This window comes from Zeugodacus cucurbitae, chromosome X (assembly GCF_028554725.1).
Source record: "Zeugodacus cucurbitae isolate PBARC_wt_2022May chromosome X, idZeuCucr1.2, whole genome shotgun sequence".
NCBI lineage: Eukaryota > Metazoa > Arthropoda > Insecta > Diptera > Tephritidae > Zeugodacus > Zeugodacus cucurbitae.
This window is the reverse complement of record NC_071672.1, coordinates 18241284-18265253: the sequence shown is the minus strand read 5'-3', so window position 1 is coordinate 18265253 and position 23970 is coordinate 18241284.

The following is a 23970-nucleotide window of genomic DNA, read 5'->3' as shown; positions in this document are numbered from 1 at the left end:
TTGCTTTGTCTTGTCTTGTCTTGTCTTGTCTTGTTTTCTCATGTAATGTCATGTCGTGTGTTGTGTTGTTTTGTCTTGTCATGTCTTGTCTTGTCTTGTCTTGTCTTGTCATGTCATGTCATGTCGTGTGTTGTGTTGTTTTGTCTTGTCTTGTCTTGTATTGTCTTGTCTTGTCTTGTCTTGTCTTGTCTTGTCTTGTCTTTTCTTGTCATGTCTTGTCTTGTCTTGTCTTGTCTTGTCTTGTCTTGTCTTGTCTTGTCTTGTCTTGTCTTGTCTTGTCTTGTCCTGTCCTGTCGTGTGTTGTGTTGTTTTGTCTTGTCTTGTCCTGTCATGTCATGTCGTGTCTTGTGTTGCTTTGTCTTGTCTTGTCTTGTCTTGTCTTGTCTTGTCTTGTCTTGTCTTGTCTTTTCTTGTCTTGTCTTGTCTTGTCTTGTCTTGTCTTGTCTTGTCTTGTCTTGTCTTGTCTTGTGTTGTGTTGTCTTGTCTTGTCTTGTGTTGTCTTGTCTTGTCTTGTTTTATGTTGTCTTGTCTTGTCTTGTTTTGTCATGTAATGTCATGTCGTGTGTTGTGTTGTTTTGTCTTGTCTTGTCTTCTCCTTGTCTTGTCTTGTCATGTCGTGTGTTGTGTTGTTTTGTCTTGTCATGTCTAATATTGTCTTGTCTTGTCTTGTCTTGTCTTGTGATGTCATGTCGTGTGTTGTGTTGTTTTGTCTTGTCTTGTTTTGTCTTGTCCTGTCTTGTCTTGTCATGTCATGTCATGTGTTGTGTTGTGTTGTTTTGTCTTGTCTTGTCTTGTCTTGTCTTGCCTTATCTTGCCTTGTCTTGTCTGGTCTTGTCTTGTCTTGTCTTGTCTTGTCTTGTCTTGTCTTGTCTTGTCTTGTCTTGTCTTGTCTTGTCTTGTCTTGTCTTGTCTTGTCTTGTCTTGTCTTGTCTTGTCTTGTCTTGTCTTGTCATGTCTTGTCTTGTCTTGTCTTGTTTTGTCTTGTCTTGAATTGTCTTGTCTTGTCTTGTCTTGTCTTGTCTTGTCTTGTTTTGTTTTGTCTTGTCTTGTGTTGTTTTGTCGTGTCATGTCTTGTCTTGTCTTGTCTTGTCTTGTCTTGTCTTGTCTTGTCTTGTCTTGTCTTGTCTTGTCTTGTCTTGTCTTGTCTTGTTTTGTCTTTTCTTGTCATGTCATGTCATGTCGTGTGTTGTGTTGTTTTGTCTTGTCTTGTTTTGTCTTGTCATGTCATGTCTTGTCTTGTCTTGTCTTGTCTTGTTTTGTCTTGTCATGTCTTGTCTTGGCTTGTCTTGTCTTGTCTTGTTTTGTTTTGTCTTGTTTTGTTTTGTCTTGTCATGTCTTGTCTTGTCTTGTCTTGTCTTGTCTTGTCTTGTCTTGTCTTGTCTTGTCTTGTCTTGTCTTGTCTTGTCTTGTCTTGTCTTGTCTTGTCTTGTCTTGTGATGTCATGTCGTGTGTTGTGTTGTTTTGTCTTGTCTTGTTTTGTCTTGTCCTGTCTTGTCTTGTCATGTCATGTCATGTCGTGTGTTGTGTTGTTTTGTCTTGTCATGTCTTATATTGTCTTGTCTTGCCTTGTCTTGTCTTGTGATGTCATGTCGTGTGTTGTGTTGTTTTGTCTTGTCTTGTTTTGTCTTGTCCTGTCTTGTCTTGTCATGTCATGTCATGTCGTGTGTTGTGTTGTTTTGTCTTGTCTTGTCTTCTCCTTGTCTTGTCTTGTCATGTCGTGTGTTGTGTTGTTTTGTCTTGTCATGTCTTATATTGTCTTGTCTTGTCTTGTCTTGTCTTGTGATGTCATGTCGTGTGTTGTGTTGTTTTGTCTTGTCTTGTTTTGTCTTGTCCTGTCTTGTCTTGTCATGTCATGTCATGTCGTGTCTTGTGTTGCTTTGTCTTGTCTTGTCATGTCGTGTGTTGTGTTGTTTTGTCTTGTCTTGTTGTGTATTGTCATGTCTTATATTGTCTTGTCTTGTCTTGTCATGTCATGTCATGTCGTGTGTTGTGTTGTTTTGTCTTGTCTTGTTTTGTTTTGTCATGTCTTGTCTTGTCTTGTCTTGTCTTGTCTTGTTTTGTCTTGTCATGTCTTGTCTTGTCTTGTCTTGTCTTGTCTTGTCTTGTCTTGTCTTGTCTTGTCTTGTCTTGTCTTGTCTTGTCTTGTTTTCTCATGTAATGTCATGTCGTGTGTTGTGTTGTTTTGTCTTGTCATGTCTTATATTGTCTTGTCTTGTTTTGTCATGTAATGTCATGTCGTGTGTTGTGTTGTTTTGTCTTGTCATGTCTTATATTGTCTTGTCTTGTCTTGCCTTGTCTTGTGATGTCATGTCGTGTGTTGTGTTGTTTTGTCTTGTCATGTCTTGTCTTGTCTTGTCTTGTCTTGTCTTGTCATGTCTTGTCTTGTTTTGTCTTGTCTTGTATTGTCTTGCTTTCTCATGTAATGTCATGTCGTGTCTTGTGTTGTTTTGTCGTGTCATGTCTTGTCTTGTCTTGTCCTGTCCTGTCGTGTGTTGTGTTGTTTTGTCTTGTCTTGTCATGTCATGTCTTGTCCTGTCTTGTCTTGTATTGTCTTGTCTTGTCATGTCATGTCTTGTCTTGTCTTGTCTTGTCTTGTCTTGTCTTGTCTTGTCTTGTCTTGTCTTGTCTTGTCTTGTGTTGTCTTGTCTTGTCTTGTCTTGTCTTGTCTTGTCTTGTCTTGTCTTGTCTTGTCTTGTCTTGTCTTGTCTTGTCTTGTCTTGTCTTGTCTTGTCTTGTCTTGTCCTGTCCTGACGTGTGTTGTGTTGTTTTGTCTTGTCTTGTCTTGTCTTGTCTTGTTTTGTCTTGTCTTGTATTGTCTTGTTTTCTCATGTAATGTCATGTCGTGTGTTGTGTTGTTTTGTCTTGTGTTGTTTTGACGTATCATGTCTTGTCTTGTCTTGTCTTGTCTTGTCTTGTCTTGTCCTGTCCTGTCGTATGTTGTGTTGTTTTGTCTTGTCTTGTCATGTCATGTCATGTCGTGTCTTGTGTTGCTTTGTCTTGTCTTGTCATGTCGTGTGTTGTGTTGTTTTGTCTTGTCTTGTTGTGTATTGTCATGTCTTATATTCTCTTGTCTTGTCTTGTCATGTCATGTCAAGTCATGTCATGTCGTGTTGTGTTGTTATTCTTGTTTTGTCTTGTCTTGTCTTGTCTTGTCTTGTCTTGTCTTGTCTTGTCTTGTCTTGTCTTGTCTTGTCTTGTCTTGTCTTGTCTTGTCTTGTCTTGTCTTGTTTTGTCTTGTCTTGTCTTGTTTTGTCTTGTCTTGTCTTGTCTTGTCTTGTCTTGTTTTGTCATGTAATGTCATGTCGTGTGTTGTGTTGTTTTGTCTTGTCTTGTCTTCTCCTTGTCTTGTCTTGTCATGTCGTGTGTTGTGTTGTTTTGTCTTGTCATGTCTTATATTGTCTTGTCATGTCTTATATTGTCTTGTCTTGTCTTGTCTTGTGATGTCATGTCGTGTGTTGTGTTGTTTTGTCTTGTCTTGTCTTGTCTTGTCTTGTCTTGTCTTGTCTTGTCCTGTCATGTCTTGTCTTGTCTTGTCTTGTCTTGTCTTGTCTTGTCTTGTCTTGTCTTGTCTTGTCTTGTCTTGTCTTGTCTTGTCTTGTCTTGTCTTGTCTTGTCTTTTCTTGTCTTGTCTTGTCTTGTCTTGTCTTGTCTTGTCTTGTCTTGTCTTGTCTTGTCTTGTCTTGCCTTGTCTTGTCTTGTCTTGTCTTGTCTTGTCTTGTCTTGTCTTGTCTTGTCTTGTCTTGTCTTCTCTTGTCTTGTCTTGTCTTGTCTTGCCTTGTCTTGTCTTGTCTTGTCTTTCTTGTCTTGTCTTGTCTTGTCTTGTCTTGTCTTGTCTTGTCTTGTCTTGTCTTGTCTTGTTTTGTCTTGTCTTGTATTGTCTTGTTTTCTCATGTAATGTCAGGTCGTGTGTTGTGTTGTTTTGTCTTGTGTTGTTTTGTCGTATCATGTCTTGTCTTGTCTTGTCCTGTCCTGTCGTATGTTGTGTTGTTTTGTCTTCTCTTGTCATGTCATGTGTTGTGTTTTGTTTTGTCTTGTCTTGTTGTGTATTGTCATGTCTTATATTGTCTTGTCTTGTCTTGTCATGTCATGTCTTGTCATGTCATGTCATGTGTTGTGTTGTTTAGTCTTGTCTTGTCTTGTTTTGTCTTGTCTTGTCTTGTCTTGTCTTGTCTTGTCTTGTCTTGTCTTGTCTTGTCTTGTCTTGTCTTGTCTTGTCTTGTCTTGTCTTGTCTTGTCTTGTCTTGTCTTGTCTTGTCTTGTCTTGTTTTGTTTTGTCTTGTCTTGTCTTGTCTTGTCTTGTCTTGTCTTGTCTTGTCTTGTCTTGTCTTGTCTTGTCTTGTCTTGTCTTGTCTTGTCTTGTCTTGTCTTGTCTTGTCTTGTCTTGTCTTGTCTTGTTTTGTCTTGTCTTGTCTTGTTTTGTCTTGTCTTGTTTTGTCATGTAATGTCATGTCGTGTGTTGTGTTGTTTTGTCTTTTCTTGTCTTCTCCTGTCTTCTCCTTGTCTTGTCTTGTCATGTCGTGTGTTGTGTTGTTTTGTCTTGTCTTGTCTTCTCCTTGTCTTGTCTTGTCATGTCGTGTGTTGTGTTGTTTTGTCTTGTCATTTCTTATATTGTCTTGTCTTGTCTTGTCTTGTCTTGTCTTGTTTTGTCATGTAATGTCATGTCGTGTGTTGTGTTGTTTTGTCTTGTCTTGTCTTCTCCTTGTCTTGTCTTGTCATGTAGTGTGTTGTGTTGTTTTGTCTTGTCATGTCTTATATTGTCTTGTCTTGTCTTGTGATGTCATGTCGTGTGTTGTGTTGTTTTGTCTTGTCTTGTGTTGTCTTGTCCTGTCATGTCTTGTCTTGTCTTGTCTTGTCTTGTCTTGTTTTGTCTTGTCATGTCTTGTCTTGTCTTGTCTTGTCTTGTCTTGTCTTGTCTTGTCTTGTCTTGTCTTGTCTTGTCTTGTCTTGTCTTGTCTTGTCTTGTCTTGTCTTGTCTTGTCTTGTCTTGTTTTGTCTTGTCTTGTCTTCTCCTTGTCTTGTCTTGTCATGTCGTGTGTTGTGTTGTTTTGTCTTGTCATGTCTTATATTGTCTTGTCTTGTCTTGTGATGTCATGTCGTGTGTTGTGTTGTTTTGTCTTGTCTTGTCTTGTCTTGTCTTGTCTTGTCTTGTCTTGTCTTGTCTTGTCTTGTCTTGTCTTGTCCTGTCCTGACGTGTGTTGTGTTGTTTTGTCTTGTCTTGTCTTGTCTTGTCTTGTTTTGTCTTGTCTTGTATTGTCTTGTTTTCTCATGTAATGTCATGTCGTGTGTTGTGTTGTTTTGTCTTGTGTTGTTTTGACGTATCATGTCTTGTCTTGTCTTGTCTTGTCTTGTCTTCTCCTTGTCTTGTCTTGTCATGTCGTGTGTTGTGTTGTTTTGTCTTGTCATGTCTTATATTGTCTTGTCTTGTCTTGTGATGTCATGTCGTGTGTTGTGTTGTTTTGTCTTGTCTTGTCTTGTCTTGTCTTGTCTTGTCTTGTCTTGTCTTGTCTTGTCTTGTCTTGTCTTGTCTTGATTTGTCTTGTCTTGTCTTCTCCTTGTCTTGTCTTGTCATGTCGTGTGTTGTGTTGTTTTGTCTTGTCATGTCTTATATTGTCTTGTCTTGTCTTGTGATGTCATGTCGTGTGTTGTGTTGTTTTGTCTTGTCTTGTCTTGTCTTGTCTTGTCTTGTCTTGTCTTGTCTTGTCTTGTCTTGTCTTGTCTTGTCTTGTCTTGTCTTGTCTTGTCTTGTCTTGTCTTGTCTTGTCTTGTCTTGTCTTGTCCTGTCCTGACGTGTGTTGTGTTGTTTTGTCTTGTCTTGTTTTGTCTTGTCTTGTATTGTCTTGCTTTCTCATGTAATGTCATGTCGTGTCTTGTGTTGTTTTGTCGTGTCATGTCTTGTCTTGTCTTGTCCTGTCCTGTCGTGTGTTGTGTTGTTTTGTCTTGTCTTGTCATGTCATGTCTTGTCCTGTCTTGTCTTGCCTTGTATTGTCTTGTCTTGTCATGTCATGTCTTGTCTTGTCTTGTCTTGTCTTGTCTTGTCTTGTCTTGTCTTGTCTTGTCTTGTGTTGTCTTGTCTTGTCTTGTCTTGTCTTGTCTTGTCTTGTCTTGTCTTGTCTTGTCTTGTCTTGTCTTGTCTTGTCTTGTCTTGTCTTGTCTTGTCTTGTCTTGTCTTGTCTTGTCTTGTCTTGTCTTGTCTTGTCTTGTCTTGTCTTGTCTTGTCTTGTCTTGTCTTGTCTTGTTTTGTCTTGTCTTGTCCTGTCCTGACGTGTGTTGTGTTGTTTTGTCTTGTCTTGTCTTGTCTTGTCTTGTTTTGTCTTGTCTTGTATTGTCTTGTTTTCTCATGTAATGTCATGTCGTGTGTTGTGTTGTTTTGTCTTGTGTTGTTTTGACGTATCATGTCTTGTCTTGTCTTGTCTTGTCCTGTCCTGTCGTATGTTGTGTTGTTTTGTCTTGTCTTGTCATGTCATGTCATGTCGTGTCTTGTGTTGCTTTGTCTTGTCTTGTCATATCGTGTGTTGTGTTGTTTTGTCTTGTCTTGTTGTGTATTGTCATGTCTTATATTCTCTTGTCTTGTCTTGTCATGTCATGTCAAGTCATGTCATGTCGTGTGTTGTGTTGTTATTCTTGTTTTGTCTTGTCTTGTCTTGTCTTGTCTTGTCTTGTCTTGTCTTGTCTTGTCTTGTCTTGTCTTGTCTTGTCTTGTCTTGTCTTGTCTTGTCTTGTCTTGTCTTGTCTTGTCTTGTCTTGTCTTGTTTTGTCTTGTCTTGTCTTGTTTTGTCTTGTCTTGTCTTGTCTTGTCTTGTCTTGTCTTGTTTTGTCATGTAATGTCATGTCGTGTGTTGTGTTGTTTTGTCTTGTCTTGTCTTCTCCTTGTCTTGTCTTGTCATGTCGTGTGTTGTGTTGTTTTGTCTTGTCATGTCTTATATTGTCTTGTCTTGTCTTGTCTTGTGATGTCATGTCGTGTGTTGTGTTGTTTTGTCTTGTCTTGTCTTGTCTTGTCTTGTCCTGTCATGTCTTGTCTTGTCTTGTCTTGTCTTGTCTTGTCTTGTCTTGTCTTGTCTTGTCTTGTCTTGTCTTGTCTTGTCTTGTCTTGTCTTGTCTTGTCTTGTCTTGTCTTGTCTTGTCTTTTCTTTTCTTGTCTTGTCTTGTCTTGTCTTGTCTTGTCTTGTCTTGTCTTGTCTTGTCTTGTCTTGTCTTGCCTTGTCTTGTCTTGTCTTGTCTTGTCTTGTCTTGTCTTGTCTTGTCTTGTCTTGTCTTGTCTTCTCTTGTCTTGTCTTGTCTTGTCTTGCCTTGTCTTGTCTTGTCTTGTCTTTCTTGTCTTGTCTTGTCTTGTCTTGTCTTGTCTTGTCTTGTCTTGTCTTGTCTTGTCTTGTCTTGTCTTGTCTTGTCTTGTTTTGTCTTGTCTTGTATTGTCTTGTTTTCTCATGTAATGTCAGGTCGTGTGTTGTGTTGTTTTGTCTTGTGTTGTTTTGTCGTATCATGTCTTGTCTTGTCTTGTCCTGTCCTGTCGTATGTTGTGTTGTTTTGTCTTCTCTTGTCATGCCATGTCATGTCGTGTGTTGTGTTTTGTTTTGTCTTGTCTTGTTGTGTATTGTCATGTCTTATATTGTCTTGTCTTGTCTTGTCATGTCATGTCTTGTCTTGTCTTGTCTTGTCTTGTTTTGTCTTGTCTTGTCTTGTTTTGTCGTGTCTTGTCTTGTCTTGTCATGTCATGTCATGTCATGTCATGTCGTGTGTTGTGTTGTTTAGTCTTGTCATGTCATGTCATGTCGTGTCTTGTGTTGCTTTGTCTTGTCTTGTCATGTCGTGTGTTGTGTTTTGTTTTGTCTTGTCTTGTTGTGTATTGTCATGTCTTATATTGTCTTGTCTTGTCTTGTCATGTCATGTCTTGTCTTGTCTTGTCTTGTCTTGTCTTGTTTTGTCTTGTCTTGTCTTGTTTTGTCGTGTCTTGTCTTGTCTTGTCATGTCATGTCATGTCATGTCATGTCGTGTGTTGTGTTGTTTAGTCTTGTCATGTCATGTCATGTCGTGTCTTGTGTTGCTTTGTCTTGTCTTGTCATGTCGTGTGTTGTGTTTTGTTTTGTCTTGTCTTGTCTTGTCTTGTCTTGTCTTGTCTTGTCTTGTTTTGTCATGTCATGTCATGTCATGTCGTGTGTTGTGTTGTTTAGTCTTGTCTTGTCTTGTTTTGTCTTGTCTTGTCTTGTCTTGTCTTGTCTTGTCTTGTCTTGTCTTGTCTTGTCTTGTCTTGTCTTGTCTTGTCTTGTCTTGTCTTGTCTTGTCTTGTCTTGTCTTGTCTTGTTTTGTCTTGTCTTGTCTTGTTTTGTCTTGTCTTGTTTTGTCATGTAATGTCATGTCGTGTGTTGTGTTGTTTTGTCTTTTCTTGTCTTCTCCTGTCTTCTCTTTGTCTTGTCTTGTCATGTCGTGTGTTGTGTTGTTTTGTCTTGTCTTGTCTTCTCCTTGTCTTGTCTTGTCATGTCGTGTGTTGTGTTGTTTTGTCTTGTCATTTCTTATATTGTCTTGTCTTGTCTTGTCTTGTCTTGTCTTGTTTTGTCATGTAATGTCATGTCGTGTGTTGTGTTGTTTTGTCTTGTCTTGTCTTCTCCTTGTCTTGTCTTGTCATGTCGTGTGTTGTGTTGTTTTGTCTTGTCATGTCTTATATTGTCTTGTCTTGTCTTGTCTTGTGATGTCATGTCGTGTGTTGTGTTGTTTTGTCTTGTCTTGTCTTGTCTTGTGTTGTCTTGTCCTGTCATGTCTTGTCTTGTCTTGTCTTGTCTTGTCTTGTTTTGTCTTGTCATGTCTTGTCTTGTCTTGTCTTGTCTTGTCTTGTCTTGTCTTGTCTTGTCTTGTCTTGTCTTGTCTTGTCTTGTCTTGTCTTGTCTTGTTTTGTCTTGTCTTGTCTTCTCCTTGTCTTGTCTTGTCATGTCGTGTGTTGTGTTGTTTTGTCTTGTCATGTCTTATATTGTCTTGTCTTGTCTTGTGATGTCATGTCGTGTGTTGTGTTGTTTTGTCTTGTCTTGTCTTGTCTTGTCTTGTCTTGTCTTGTCTTGTCTTGTCTTGTCTTGTCTTGTCTTGTCTTGTCTTGTCTTGTCTTGTCTTGTCTTGTCTTGTCTTGTCCTGTCCTGACGTGTGTTGTGTTGTTTTGTCTTGTCTTGTCTTGTCTTGTTTTGTCTTGTCTTGTATTCTCTTGTTTTCTCATGTAATGTCATGTCGTGTGTTGTGTTGTTTTGTCTTGTGTTGTTTTGACGTATCATGTCTTGTCTTGTCTTGTCTTGTCTTGTCTTCTCCTTGTCTTGTCTTGTCATGTCGTGTGTTGTGTTGTTTTGTCTTGTCATGTCTTATATTGTCTTGTCTTGTCTTGTGATGTCATGTCGTGTGTTGTGTTGTTTTGTCTTGTCTTGTCTTGTCTTGTCTTGTCTTGTCTTGTCTTGTCTTGTCTTGTCTTGTCTTGTCTTGTCTTGTTTTGTCTTGTCTTGTCTTCTCCTTGTCTTGTCTTGTCATGTCGTGTGTTGTGTTGTTTTGTCTTGTCATGTCTTATATTGTCTTGTCTTGTCTTGTGATGACATGTCGTGTGTTGTGTTGTTTTGTCTTGTCTTGTCTTGTCTTGTCTTGTCTTGTCTTGTCTTGTCTTGTCTTGTCTTGTCTTGTCTTGTCTTGTCTTGTCTTGTCTTGTCTTGTCTTGTCCTGTCCTGACGTGTGTTGTGTTGTTTTGTCTTGTCTTGTCATGTCTTGTCTTGTTTTGTCTTGTCTTGTATTGTCTTGCTTTCTCATGTAATGTCATGTCGTGTCTTGTGTTGTTTTGTCGTGTCATGTCTTGTCTTGTCTTGTCCTGTCCTGTCGTGTGTTGTGTTGTTTTGTCTTGTCATGTCTTATATTGTCTTGTCTTGTCTTGTGATGTCATGTCGTGTGTTGTGTTGTTTTGTCTTGTCTTGTCTTGTCTTGTCTTGTCTTGTCTTGTCTTGTCTTGTCTTGTCTTGTCTTGTCTTGTCTTGTCTTGTCTTGTCTTGTCTTGTCTTGTCTTGTCTTGTCTTGTCTTGTCTTGTCTTGTCTTGTCTTGTCTTGTCTTGTCCTGTCCTGACGTGTGTTGTGTTGTTTTGTCTTGTCTTGTCTTGTCTTGTCTTGTTTTGTCTTGTCTTGTATTGTCTTGTTTTCTCATGTAATGTCATGTCGTGTGTTGTGTTGTTTTGTCTTGTGTTGTTTTGACGTATCATGTCTTGTCTTGTCTTGTCTTGTCTTGTCTTCTCCTTGTCTTGTCTTGTCATGTCGTGTGTTGTGTTGTTTTGTCTTGTCATGTCTTATATTGTCTTGTCTTGTCTTGTGATGTCATGTCGTGTGTTGTGTTGTTTTGTCTTGTCTTGTCTTGTCTTGTCTTGTCTTGTCTTGTCTTGTCTTGTCTTGTCTTGCCTTGTCTTGTCTTGTCTTGTCTTGTCTTGTCTTGTCTTGTCTTGTCTTGTCTTGTCCTGTCCTGACGTGTGTTGTGTTGTTTTGTCTTGTCTTGTCTTGTCTTGTCTTGTTTTGTCTTGTCTTGTATTGTCTTGTTTTCTCATGTAATGTCATGTCGTGTGTTGTGTTGTTTTGTCTTGTGTTGTTTTGACGTATCATGTCTTGTCTTGTCTTGTCTTGTCTTGTCTTCTCCTTGTCTTGTCTTGTCATGTCGTGTGTTGTGTTGTTTTGTCTTGTCATGTCTTATATTGTCTTGTCTTGTCTTGTGATGTCATGTCGTGTGTTGTGTTGTTTTGTCTTGTCTTGTCTTGTCTTGTCTTGTCTTGTCTTGTCTTGTCTTGTCTTGTCTTGTCTTGTCTTGTTTTGTCTTGTCTTGTCTTCTCCTTGTCTTGTCTTGTCATGTCGTGTGTTGTGTTGTTTTGTCTTGTCATGTCTTATATTGTCTTGTCTTGTCTTGTGATGTCATGTCGTGTGTTGTGTTGTTTTGTCTTGTCTTGTCTTGTCTTGTCTTGTCTTGTCTTGTCTTGTCTTGTCTTGTCTTGTCTTGTCTTGTCTTGTCTTGTCTTGTCTTGTCTTGTCTTGTCTTGTCCTGTCCTGACGTGTGTTGTGTTGTTTTGTCTTGTCTTGTCATGTCTTGTCTTGTTTTGTCTTGTCTTGTATTGTCTTGCTTTCTCATGTAATGTCATGTCGTGTCTTGTGTTGTTTTGTCGTGTCATGTCTTGTCTTGTCTTGTCCTGTCCTGTCGTGTGTTGTGTTGTTTTGTCTTGTCTTGTCATGTCATGTCTTGTCCTGTCTTGTCTTGTCTTGTATTGTCTTGTCTTGTCATGTCATGTCTTGTCTTGTCTTGTCTTGTCTTGTCTTGTCTTGTCTTGTCTTGTCTTGTGTTGTCTTGTCTTGTCTTGTCTTGTCTTGTCTTGTCTTGTCTTGTCTTGTCTTGTCTTGTCTTGTCTTGTCTTGTCTTGTCTTGTCTTGTCTTGTCTTGTCTTGTCTTGTCTTGTCTTGTCTTGTTTTGTCTTGTCTTGTCCTGTCCTGACGTGTGTTGTGTTGTTTTGTCTTGTCTTGTCTTGTCTTGTCTTGTTTTGTCTTGTCTTGTATTGTCTTGTTTTCTCATGTAATGTCATGTCGTGTGTTGTGTTGTTTTGTCTTGTGTTGTTTTGACGTATCATGTCTTGTCTTGTCTTGTCTTGTCCTGTCCTGTCGTATGTTGTGTTGTTTTGTCTTGTCTTGTCATGTCATGTCATGTCGTGTCTTGTGTTGCTTTGTCTTGTCTTGTCATATCGTGTGTTGTGTTGTTTTGTCTTGTCTTGTTGTGTATTGTCATGTCTTATATTCTCTTGTCTTGTCTTGTCATGTCATGTCAAGTCATGTCATGTCGTGTGTTGTGTTGTTATTCTTGTTTTGTCTTGTCTTGTCTTGTCTTGTCTTGTCTTGTCTTGTCTTGTCTTGTCTTGTCTTGTCTTGTCTTGTCTTGTCTTGTCTTGTCTTGTTTTGTCTTGTCTTGTCTTGTTTTGTCTTGTCTTGTCTTGTCTTGTCTTGTCTTGTCTTGTTTTGTCATGTAATGTCATGTCGTGTGTTGTGTTGTTTTGTCTTGTCTTGTCTTCTCCTTGTCTTGTCTTGTCATGTCGTGTGTTGTGTTGTTTTGTCTTGTCATGTCTTATATTGTCTTGTCTTGTGATGTCATGTCGTGTGTTGTGTTGTTTTGTCTTGTCTTGTCTTGTCTTGTCTTGTCTTGTCTTGTCCTGTCATGTCTTGTCTTGTCTTGTCTTGTCTTGTCTTGTCTTGTCTTGTCTTGTCTTGTCTTGTCTTGTCTTGTCTTGTCTTGTCTTGTCTTGTCTTGTCTTGTCTTGTCTTGTCTTTTCTTGTCTTGTCTTGTCTTGTCTTGTCTTGTCTTGTCTTGTCTTGTCTTGTCTTGTCTTGTCTTGTCTTGTCTTGTCTTGTCTTGTCTTGTCTTGTCTTGTCTTGTCTTGTCTTGTCTTGTCTTGTCTTGTCTTGTCTTGTCTTGTCTTGTCTTGTCTTGTCTTGTCTTGTCTTGTCTTCTCTTGTCTTGTCTTGTCTTGTCTTGCCTTGTCTTGTCTTGTCTTGTCTTGTCTTGTCTTGTCTTGTCTTGTCTTGTCTTGTCTTGTCTTGTCTTGTCTTGTCTTGTCTTGTTTTGTCTTGTCTTGTATTGTCTTGTTTTCTCATGTAATGTCAGGTCGTGTGTTGTGTTGTTTTGTCTTGTGTTGTTTTGTCGTATCATGTCTTGTCTTGTCTTGTCCTGTCCTGTCGTATGTTGTGTTGTTTTGTCTTCTCTTGTCATGTCATGTCATGTCGTGTGTTGTGTTTTGTTTTGTCTTGTCTTGTTGTGTATTGTCATGTCTTATATTGTCTTGTCTTGTCTTGTCATGTCATGTCTTGTCTTGTCTTGTCTTGTCTTGTCTTGTTTTGTCTTGTCTTGTCTTGTTTTGTCGTGTCTTGTCTTGTCTTGTCATGTCATGTCATGTCATGTCATGTCGTGTGTTGTGTTGTTTAGTCTTGTCATGTCATGTCATGTCGTGTCTTGTGTTGCTTTGTCTTGTCTTGTCATGTCGTGTGTTGTGTTTTGTTTTGTCTTGTCTTGTTGTGTATTGTCATGTCTTATATTGTCTTGTCTTGTCTTGTCATGTCATGTCTTGTCTTGTCTTGTCTTGTCTTGTCTTGTTTTGTCTTGTCTTGTCTTGTTTTGTCGTGTCTTGTCTTGTCTTGTCATGTCATGTCATGTCATGTCATGTCGTGTGTTGTGTTGTTTAGTCTTGTCATGTCATGTCATGTCGTGTCTTGTGTTGCTTTGTCTTGTCTTGTCATGTCGTGTGTTGTGTTTTGTTTTGTCTTGTCTTGTCTTGTCTTGTCTTGTCTTGTTTTGTCTTGTCTTGTCTTGTTTTGTCGTGTCTTGTCTTGTCTTGTCTTGTCTTGTCTTGTCTTGTCTTGTTTTGTCGTGTCTTGTCTTGTCTTGTCATGTCATGTCATGTCATGTCATGTCGTGTGTTGTGTTGTTTAGTCTTGTATTGTCTTGTTTTGTCTTGTCTTGTCTTGTCTTGTCTTGTCTTGTCTTGTCTTGTCTTGTCTTGTCTTGTCTTGTCTTGTCTTGTCTTGTCTTGTCTTGTCTTGTCTTGTCTTGTCTTGTCTTGTCTTGTCTTGTCTTGTCTTGTTTTGTCTTGTCTTGTCTTGTTTTGTCTTGTCTTGTTTTGTCATGTAATGTCATGTCGTGTGTTGTGTTGTTTAGTCTTGTCATGTCATGTCATGTCGTGTCTTGTCTTGTCTTGTCTTGTTTTGTCGTGTCTTGTCTTGTCTTGTCATGTCATGTCATGTCATGTCATGTCGTGTGTTGTGTTGTTTAGTCTTGTATTGTCTTGTTTTGTCTTGTCTTGTCTTGTCTTGTCTTGTCTTGTCTTGTCTTGTCTTGTCTTGTCTTGTCTTGTCTTGTCTTGTCTTGTCTTGTCTTGTCTTGTCTTGTCTTGTCTTGTCTTGTCTTGTCTTGTCTTGTCTTGTCTTGTCTTGTCTTGTCTTGTCTTGTCTTGTCTTGTCTTGTCTTGTCTTGTCTTGTCTTGTCTTGTCTTGTCTTGTTTTGTCTTGTCTTGTCTTGTTTTGTCTTGTCTTGTTTTGTCATGTAATGTCATGTCGTGTGTTGTGTTGTTTAGTCTTGTATTGTCTTGTTTTGTCTTGTCTTGTCTTGTCTTGTCTTGTTTTGTCGTGTCTTGTCTTGTCTTGTCATGTCATGTCATGTCATGTCATGTCGTGTGTTGTGTTGTTTAGTCTTGTATTGTCTTGTTTTGTCTTGTCTTGTCTTGTCTTGTCTTGTCTTGTCTTGTCTTGTCTTGTCTTGTCTTGTCTTGTCTTGTCTTGTTTTGTCTTGTCTTGTCTTGTCTTGTCTTGTCTTGTCTTGTCTTGTCTTGTCTTGTCTTGTCTTGTCTTGTCTTGTTTTGTCTTGTCTTGTCTTGTTTTGTCTTGTCTTGTTTTGTCATGTAATGTCATGTCGTGTGTTGTGTTGTTTAGTCTTGTCATGTCATGTCATGTCGTGTCTTGTGTTGCTTTGTCTTGTCTTGTCATGTCGTGTGTTGTGTTTTGTTTTGTCTTGTCTTGTCTTGTCTTGTCTTGTCTTGTCTTGTCTTGTCTTGTCTTGTCTTGTCTTGTCTTGTCTTGTCTTGTCTTGTCTTGTTTTGTCTTGTCTTGTCTTGTTTTGTCGTGTCTTGTCTTGTCTTGTCATGTCATGTCATGTCATGTCATGTCGTGTGTTGTGTTGTTTAGTCTTGTATTGTCTTGTTTTGTCTTGTCTTGTCTTGTCTTGTCTTGTCTTGTCTTGTCTTGTCTTGTCTTGTCTTGTCTTGTCTTGTCTTGTCTTGTCTTGTCTTGTCTTGTCTTGTCTTGTCTTGTCTTGTCTTGTCTTGTTTTGTCTTGTCTTGTCTTGTTTTGTCTTGTCTTGTTTTGTCATGTAATGTCATGTCGTGTGTTGTGTTGTTTTGTCTTTTCTTGTCTTCTCCTGTCTTCTCCTTGTCTTGTCTTGTCATGTCGTGTGTTGTGTTGTTTTGTCTTGTCATGTCTTATATTGTCTTGTCTTGTCTTGTGATGTCATGTCGTGTGTTGTGTTGTTTTGTATTGTCTTGCTTTGTCTTATGTCTTATCTTGTCTTGTCTTGTCTTGTCTTGTCTTGTCTTGTCTTGTCTTGTCTTGTCTTGTCTTGTCTTGTCTTGTCTTGTCTTGTCTTGTCTTGTCTTGTCTTGTCTTGTCTTGTCTTGTCTTGTCTTGTCTTGTCTTGTCTTGTCTTGTCCTGTCCTGTCTTGTCTTGTCTTGTCATATTTTGTCTTGTCTTGTCTTGTCTTGTCTTGCTTTGTCTTGCCATGTCTTATCTTGTCTTGTCTTGTCTTGTCTTGTCTTGTCTTGTCCTGTCCTGTCGTGTGTTGTTTTGTTTTGTTTTGTCTTGTCTTGTGTTGTTTTGTCGTGTCATGTCTTGTCTTGTCTTGTCTTGTCTTGTCTTGTCTTGTCTTGTCTTGTCCTGTCTTGTCTTGTCTTGTCATATTTTGTCTTGTCTTGTCTTGTCTTGTCTTGCTTTGTCTTGCCATGTCTTATCTTGTCTTGTCTTGTCTTGTCTTGTCCTGTCCTGTCGTGTGTTGTTTTGTTTTGTCTTGTCTTGTGTTGTTTTGTCGTGTCATGTCTTGTCTTGTCTTGTCCTGTCCTGTCGTGTGTTGTGTTGTTTTGTCTTGTCTTGTCTTGTCATGTCATGTCATGTCGTGTCTTGTGTTGCTTTGTCTTGTCTTGTCTTGTCTTGTCTTGTTTTGTCTTGTCTTGTCTTGTCTTGTCTTGTCATGTCGTGTGTTGTGTTGTTTTGTCTTGTCATGTCATGTCATGTCGTGTGTTGTGTTGTTTTGTCTTGTCTTGTTTTGTCTTGTCATGTCTTGTCTTGTCTTGTCTTGTCTTGTCTTGTCTTGTCTTGTCTTGTCTTGTCTTGTCTTGTCTTGTCTTGTCTTGTCTTGTCTTGTCTTGTCTTGTCTTCTCTTGTCTTGTCTTGTCTTGTCTTGCCTTGTCTTGTCTTGTCTTGTCTTTCTTGTCTTGTCTTGTCTTGTCTTGTCTTGTCTTGTCTTGTCTTGTCTTGTCTTGTCTTGTCTTGTCTTGTCTTGTCTTGTCTTGTCTTGTCTTGTCTTGTCTTGTCTTGTCTTGTTTTGTCTTGTCTTGTCTTGTTTTGTCTTGTCTTGTCTTGTCTTGTCTTGTCTTGTCTTGTCTTGTCTTGTTTTGTCATGTAATGTCATGTCGTGTGTTGTGTTGTTTTGTCTTGTCTTGTCTTCTCCTTGTCTTGTCTTGTCATGTCGTGTGTTGTGTTGTTTTGTCTTGTCATGTCTTATATTGTCTTGTCTTGTCTTGTCTTATCTTGTCTTGTCTTGTCTTGTCTTGTCTTGTCTTGTCTTGTCTTGTCTTGTCTTGTCTTGTCTTGTCTTGTCTTGTCTTGTCTTGTCTTGTCTTGTCTTGTCTTGTCTTGTCTTGTCTTGTCTTGTCTTGTCTTGTCTTGTCTTGTTTTGTCTTGTCTTGTCTTGTCTTGCCTTGTCTTGTCTTGCTTTTGTCTTGTCTTGTTTTGTCTTGTCTTGTCTTGTCTTGTCTTGTTTTGTCTTGTCTTGTCTTGTCTTGTCTTGTCATGTCGTGTGTTGTGTTGTTTTGTCTTGTCATGTCATGTCATGTCGTGTGTTGTGTTGTTTTGTCTTGTCTTGTTTTGTCTTGTCATGTCTTGTCTTGTCTTGTCTTGTCTTGTCTTGTCTTCTCTTGTCTTGTCTTGTCTTGTCTTGCCTTGTCTTGTCTTGTCTTGTCTTTCTTGTCTTGTCTTGTCTTGTCTTGTCTTGTCTTGTCATGTCATGTCATGTCATGTCATGTCGTGTGTTGTGTTGTTTAGTCTTGTCTTGTCTTGTTTTGTCTTGTCTTGTCTTGTCTTGTCTTGTCTTGTCTTGTCTTGTCTTGTCTTGTCTTGTCTTGTCTTGTCTTGTCTTGTCTTGTGATGTCATGTCGTGTGTTGTGTTGTTTTGTCTTGTCTTGTCTTGTCTTGCCTTGTCTTGTCTTGTCTTGTCTTTCTTGTCTTGTCTTGTCTTGTCTTGTCTTGTCTTGTCTTGTGATGTCATGTCGTGTGTTGTGTTGTTTTGTCTTGTCTTGTCTTGTCTTGTCTTGTCTTGTCTTGTCCTGTCATGTCTTGTCTTGTCTTGTCTTGTCTTGTCTTGTCTTGTCTTGTCTTGTCTTGTCTTGTCTTGCCTTGTCTTGTCTTGTCTTGTCTTGTCTTGTCTTGTCTTGTCTTGTCTTGTCTTGTCTTGTCTTCTCTTGTCTTGTCTTGTCTTGTCTTGCCTTGTCTTGTCTTGTCTTGTCTTTCTTGTCTTGTCTTGTCTTGTCTTGTCTTGTCTTGTCTTGTCTTGTCTTGTCTTGTCTTGTTTTGTCTTGTCTTGTATTGTCTTGTTTTCTCATGTAATGTCAGGTCGTGTGTTGTGTTGTTTTGTCTTGTGTTGTTTTGTCGTATCATGTCTTGTCTTGTCTTGTCCTGTCCTGTCGTATGTTGTGTTGTTTTGTCTTCTCTTGTCATGTCATGTCATGTCGTGTCTTGTGTTGCTTTGTCTTGTCTTGTCATGTCGTGTGTTGTGTTTTGTTTTGTCTTGTCTTGTTGTGTATTGTCATGTCTTATATTGTCTTGTCTTGTCTTGTCTTGTCTTGTCTTGTCTTGTCTTGTCTTGTCTTGTCTTGTCTTGTCTTGTCTTGTCTTGTCTTGTCTTGTCTTGTCTTGTCTTGTTTTGTCTTGTCTTGTCTTGTTTTGTCGTGTCTTGTCTTGTCTTGTCATGTCATGTCATGTCATGTCATGTCGTGTGTTGTGTTGTTTAGTCTTGTCTTGTCTTGTTTTGTCTTGTCTTGTCTTGTCTTGTCCTGTCTTGTCTTGTCTTGTCTTGTCTTGTCTTGTCTTGTCTTGTCTTGTTTTGTCTTGTCTTGTCTTGTTTTGTCTTGTCTTGTTTTGTCATGTAATGTCATGTCGTGTGTTGTGTTGTTTTGTCTTTTCTTGTCTTCTCCTGTCTTCTCCTTGTCTTGTCTTGTCATGTCGTGTGTTGTGTTGTTTTGTCTTGTCTTGTCTTCTCCTTGTCTTGTCTTGTCATGTCGTGTGTTGTGTTGTTTTGTCTTGTCATTTCTTATATTCTCTTGTCTTGTCTTGTCTTGTCTTGTCTTGTTTTGTCATGTAATGTCATGTCGTGTGTTGTGTTGTTTTGTCTTGTCTTGTCTTCTCCTTGTCTTGTCTTGTCATGTCGTGTGTTGTGTTGTTTTGTCTTGTCATGTCTTATATTGTCTTGTCTTGTCTTGTCTTGTGATGTCATGTCGTGTGTTGTGTTGTTTTGTCTTGTCTTGTCTTGTCTTGTGTTGTCTTGTCCTGTCATGTCTTGTCTTGTCTTGTCTTGTCTTGTCTTGTTTTGTCTTGTCATGTCTTGTCTTGTCTTGTCTTGTCTTGTCTTGTCTTGTCTTGTCTTGTCTTGTCTTGTCTTGTCTTGTCTTGTCTTGTCTTGTCTTGTCTTGTTTTGTCTTGTCTTGTCTTCTCCTTGCCTTGTCTTGTCATGTCGTGTGTTGTGTTGTTTTGTCTTGTCATGTCTTATATTGTCTTGTCTTGCCTTGTGATGTCATGTCGTGTGTTGTGTTGTTTTGTCTTGTCTTGTCTTGTCTTGTCTTGTCTTGTCTTGTCTTGTCTTGTCTTGTCTTGTCTTATCTTGTCTTGTCTTGTCTTGTCTTGTCTTGTCTTGTCTTGTCTTGTCTTGTCTTGTCTTGTCTTGTCTTGTCTTGTCTTGTCTTGTCCTGTCCTGACGTGTGTTGTGTTGTTTTGTCTTGTCTTGTCTTGTCTTGTCTTGTTTTGTCTTGTCTTGTATTGTCTTGTTTTCTCATGTAATGTCATGTCGTGTGTTGTGTTGTTTTGTCTTGTGTTGTTTTGACGTATTATGTCTTGTCTTGTCTTGTCTTGTCTTGTCTTGTCTTGTCTTCTCCTTGTCTTGTCTTGTCATGTCGTGTGTTGTGTTGTTTTGTCTTGTCATGTCTTATATTGTCTTGTCTTGTCTTGTGATGTCATGTCGTGTGTTGTGTTGTTTTGTCTTGTCTTGTCTTGTCTTGTCTTGTCTTGTCTTGTCTTGTCTTGTCTTGTCTTGTCTTGTCTTGTCTTGTCTTGTCTTGTCTTGTCCTGTCCTGACGTGTGTTGTGTTGTTTTGTCTTGTCTTGTCATGTCTTGTCTTGTTTTGTCTTGTCTTGTATTGTCTTGCTTTCTCATGTAATGTCATGTCGTGTCTTGTGTTGTTTTGTCGTGTCATGTCTTGTCTTGTCTTGTCCTGTCCTGTCGTGTGTTGTTTTGTCTTGTCTTGTCATGTCATGTCTTGTCCTGTCTTGTCTTGTCTTGTATTGTCTTGTCTTGTCATGTCATGTCTTGTCTTGTCTTGTCTTGTGATGTCATGTCGTGTGTTGTGTTGTTTTGTATTGTCTTGCTTTGTCTTATCATGTCTTATCTTGTCTTGTCTTGTCTTGTTTTGTCTTGTCTTGTCTTGTCTTGTCTTGTCATGTCGTGTGTTGTGTTGTTTTGTCTTGTCATGTCTTATATTGTCTTGTCTTGTCTTGTGATGTCATGTCGTGTGTTGTGTTGTTTTGTATTGTCTTGCTTTGTCTTATCATGTCTTATCTTGTCTTGTCTTGTCTTGTCTTGTCTTGTCTTGTCTTGTCTTGTCTTGTCTTGTCTTGTCTTGTCTTGTCTTGTCTTGTCTTGTCTTGTCTTGTCTTGTCTTGTCTTGTCTTGTCTTGTCTTGTCTTGTCTTGTCTTGTCTTGTCTTGTCTTGTCTTGTCCTGTCCTGTCTTGTCTTGTCTTGTCATATTTTGTCTTGTCTTGTCTTGTCTTGTCTTGCTTTGTCTTGCCATGTCTTATCTTGTCTTGTCTTGTCTTGTCTTGTCTTGTCCTGTCCTGTCGTGTGTTGTTTTGTTTTGTTTTGTCTTGTCTTGTGTTGTTTTGTCGTGTCATGTCTTGTCTTGTCTTGTCTTGTCTTGTCTTGTCTTGTCTTGTCTTGTCCTGTCTTGTCTTGTCTTGTCATATTTTGTCTTGTCTTGTCTTGTCTTGTCTTGCTTTGTCTTGCCATGTCTTATCTTGTCTTGTCTTGTCTTGTCTTGTCCTGTCCTGTCGTGTGTTGTTTTGTTTTGTCTTGTCTTGTGTTGTTTTGTCGTGTCATGTCTTGTCTTGTCTTGTCCTGTCCTGTCGTGTGTTGTGTTGTTTTGTCTTGTCTTGTCTTGTCTTGTCATGTCATGTCATGTCGTGTCTTGTGTTGCTTTGTCTTGTCTTGTCTTGTCTTGTCTTGTTTTGTCTTGTCTTGTCTTGTCTTGTCTTGTCATGTCGTTTGTTGTGTTGTTTTGTCTTGTCATGTCATGTCATGTCGTGTGTTGTGTTGTTTTGTCTTGTCTTGTTTTGTCTTGTCATGTCTTGTCTTGTCTTGTCTTGTCTTGTCTTGTCTTGTCTTGTCTTGTCTTGTCTTGTCTTGTCTTGTCTTGTCATGTCTTGTCTTGTCTTGTCTTGTATTGTCTTGTCTTGTTTTGTCTTGTCTTGTCTGGTCTTGTCTTGTCTTGTCTTGTCTTGTCATGTCATGTCATGTCATATCGTGTGTTGTGTTTTTTTGTCTTGTCTTGTGTTGTTTTGTCGTGTCATGTCTTGTCTTGTCTTGTCTTGTCCTGTCCTGTCTTGTCTTGTCTTGTCCTGTCCTGTCTTGTCTTGTCTTGTCATATTTTGTCGTGTCATGTCTTATCTTGTCGTGTCTTGTCTTGTCTTGTCTTGTCTTGTCTTGTCTTGTCTTGTCTTGTCTTGTCTTGTCTTGTCTTGTCTTGTCTTGTCTTGTCTTGTCTTGTCTTGTCTTGTCTTGTCTTGTTTTGTCTTGTCTTGTCTTCTCCTTGTCTTGTCTTGTCATGTCGTGTGTTGTGTTGTTTTGTCTTGTCATGTCTTATATTGTCTTGTCTTGTCTTGTGATGTCATGTCGTGTGTTGTGTTGTTTTGTCTTGTCTTGTCTTGTCTTGTCTTGTCTTGTCTTGTCTTGTCTTGTCTTGTCTTGTCTTGTCTTGTCTTGTCTTGTCTTGTCTTGTCTTGTCTTGTCTTGTCTTGTCTTGTCTTGTCTTGTTTTGTCTTGTCTTGTATTGTCTTGTTTTCTCATGTAATGTCATGTCGTGTGTTGTGTTGTTTTGTCTTGTCATGTCTTATATTGTCTTGTCTTGTCTTGTCTTGTGATGTCATGTCGTGTGTTGTGTTGTTTTGTCTTGTCTTGTCTTGTCTTGTCTTGTCTTGTCTTGTCCTGTCCTGTCCTGTCCTGTCCTGTCTTGTCTTGTCTTGTCTTGTCTTGTCTTGTCTCGTCTTGTCTTGTCTTCTCCTGTCCTGACGTGTGTTGTGTTGTTTTGTCTTGTCTTGTTTTGTCTTGTCTTGCTTTGTCTTGTCATGTCTTATCTTGTCTTGTCTTGTCTTGTCTTGTCCTGTCCTGTCGTGTGTTGTGTTGTTTTGTCTTGTCTTGTCTTGTCTTGTCATGTCGTGTGTTGTGTTGTTTTGTCTTGTCATGTCTTGTCTTGTCATGTCCTGTCGTGTGTTGTGTTGCTTTGTCTTGTCTTGTCTTGTCTTGTCTTGTCATGTCGTGTGTTGTGTTGTTTTGTCTTGTCTTGTGTTGTTTTGTCGTGTCATGTCTTGTCTTGTCTTGTCCTGTCGTGTGTTGTGTTGTTTTGTCATGTCTTGTCGTATCTTGTGTTGCTTTGTCTTGTCTTGTCATGTCGTGTGTTGTGTTGTTTTGTCTTGTCATGTCTTGTCTTGTCATGTCATGTCATGTCGTGTGTTGTGTTGTTTTGTCTTGTCTTGTTTTGTCTTGTCATGTCTTGTCTTGTCTTGACTTGTCTTGTCTTGTCATGTCTTGTCTTGTCTTGTCTTGTCTTGTCATGTCTTGTCTTGTCTTGTATTGTCTTTTCTTGTTTTGTTTTGTTTTGTTTTGTCTTTTCTTGTCTTGTCTTGTCTTGTCTTGTCATGTCATGCCATGTCATACGTGTGTTGTGTTGTTTTGTCTTGTCTTATTTTGTCTTGTCATGTCTTATCTTGTCTTGTCTTATCTTGTCTTCTATTGTCTTGTCTTTTCTTGTCTTGTCTTGTCTTGTCTTGTCGTGTCTTGTCTTGTCTTGTCTTGTCTTGTCTTGTCTTGTCCTGTCCTGTCCTGTCTTGTCTTGTCTTGTCTTGTCATGTCGTGTGTTGTGTTGTTTTGTCTTGTCTTGTTGTGTATTGTCATGTCTTATATTGTCTTGTCTTGTCTTGTCATGTCATGTCATGTCGTGTGTTGTGTTGTGTTGTCTTGTTTTGTCTTGTCATGTCATGTCATGTCTTGTCTTGTCTTGTCTTGTCTTGTTTTGTCTGGTCATGTCTTGTCTTGTCTTGTCTTGTTTTTTCTTGTCATGTCTTGTCTTGACTTGTCTTGTCTTGTCTTGTCTTGTCTTGTCTTGTCTTGTCATGTAATGTCATGTCGTGTGTTGTGTTGTTTTGTCTTGTCTTGTCTTCTCCTTGTCTTGTCTTGTCATGTCGTGTGTTGTGTTGTTTTGTCTTGTCTTGTCTTATATTGTCTTGTCTTGTCTTGTGATGTCATGTCGTGTGTTGTGTTGTTTTGTCTTGTCTTGTTTTGTCTTGTCCTGTCTTGGCTTGTCATGTCATGTCATGTGTTGTGTTGTGTTGTTTTGTCTTGTCTTGTCTTGTCTTGTCTTGTCTTGTCTTGTCTTGTCTTGTCTTGTCTTGTCTTGTCTTGCCTTATCTTGCCTTGTCTGGTCTTGTCTTGTCTTGTCTTGTCTTGTCATGTCTTGTCTTGTCTTGTTTTGTCTTGTCTTGTATTGTCTTGTTTTCTCATGTAATGTCATGTCGTGTGTTGTGTTGTTTTGTCTTGTCTTGTGTTGTTTTGTCGTGTCATGTCTTGTCTTGTCTTGTCCTGTCCTGTCGTGTGTTGTGTTGTTTTGTCTTGTCTTGTCATGTCATGTCATGTCGTGTCTTGTGTTGCTTTGTCTTGTCTTGTCTTGTCATGTCGTGTGTTGTGTTGTTTCGTCTTGTCTTGTTGTGTATTGTCATGTCTTTTATTTTCTTGTCTTGTCTTGTCTTGTCATGTCATGTAATGTCATGTCGTGTGTTGTGTTGTTTTGTCTTGTCTTGTGTTCTCCTTGTCTTGTCTAGTCTTGTCTTGTCTTGTCTTGTCTTGTCTTGTCTTGTCTTGTCATGTCGTGTGTTGTGTTGTTTTGTCTTGTCTTGTTGTGTATTGTCATGTCTTTTATTGTCTTGTCTTGTCTTGGTTTGTCATGTAATGTCATGTCGTGTGTTGTGTTGTTTTGTCTTGTCTTGTCTTCTCCTTGTCTTGTCTAGTCTTGTCTTGTCTCTTCTTGTCTTGTCTTGTGTTGCTTTGTCTTGTCTTGTCATGTCGTGTGTTGTGTTGTTTTGTCTTGTCTTGTTGTGTATTGTCATGTCTTTTATTGTCTTGTATTGTCTTGTCATGTCATGTAATGTCATGTCGTGTATTATGTTGTTTTGTCTTGTCCTGTCTTCTCCTTGTCTTGTCTTGTCATGTCGTGTGTTGTGTTGTTTTGTCTTGTCTTGTCTTATATTGTCTTGTCTTGTCTTGTGATGTCATGTCATGTCGTGTCTTGTGTTGCTTTGTCTTGTCTTGTCATGTCTTATATTGTCTTGTCTTGTCTTGTCTTGTGATGTCATGTCGTGTGTTGTGTTGTTTTGTCTTGTATTGTCTTGTCTTGTCTAGTCTTGTTTTGTCTTGTCTTGTCTTGTCTTGTCTTGTCTTGTCTTGTCTTGTCTTGTCTTGTCTTGTCATGTCATGTCATGTCATACGTTTGTTGTGTTGTTTTGTCTTGTCTTATTTTGTCTTGTCATGTCTTATCTTGTCTCGTCTTGTCTTGTCTTGTATTGTCTTGTCTTTTCTTGTCTTGTCTTGTCTTGTCGTGTCTTGTCTTGTCTTGTCTTGTCTTGTCTTGTCTTGTCCTGTCCTGTCCTGTCCTGTC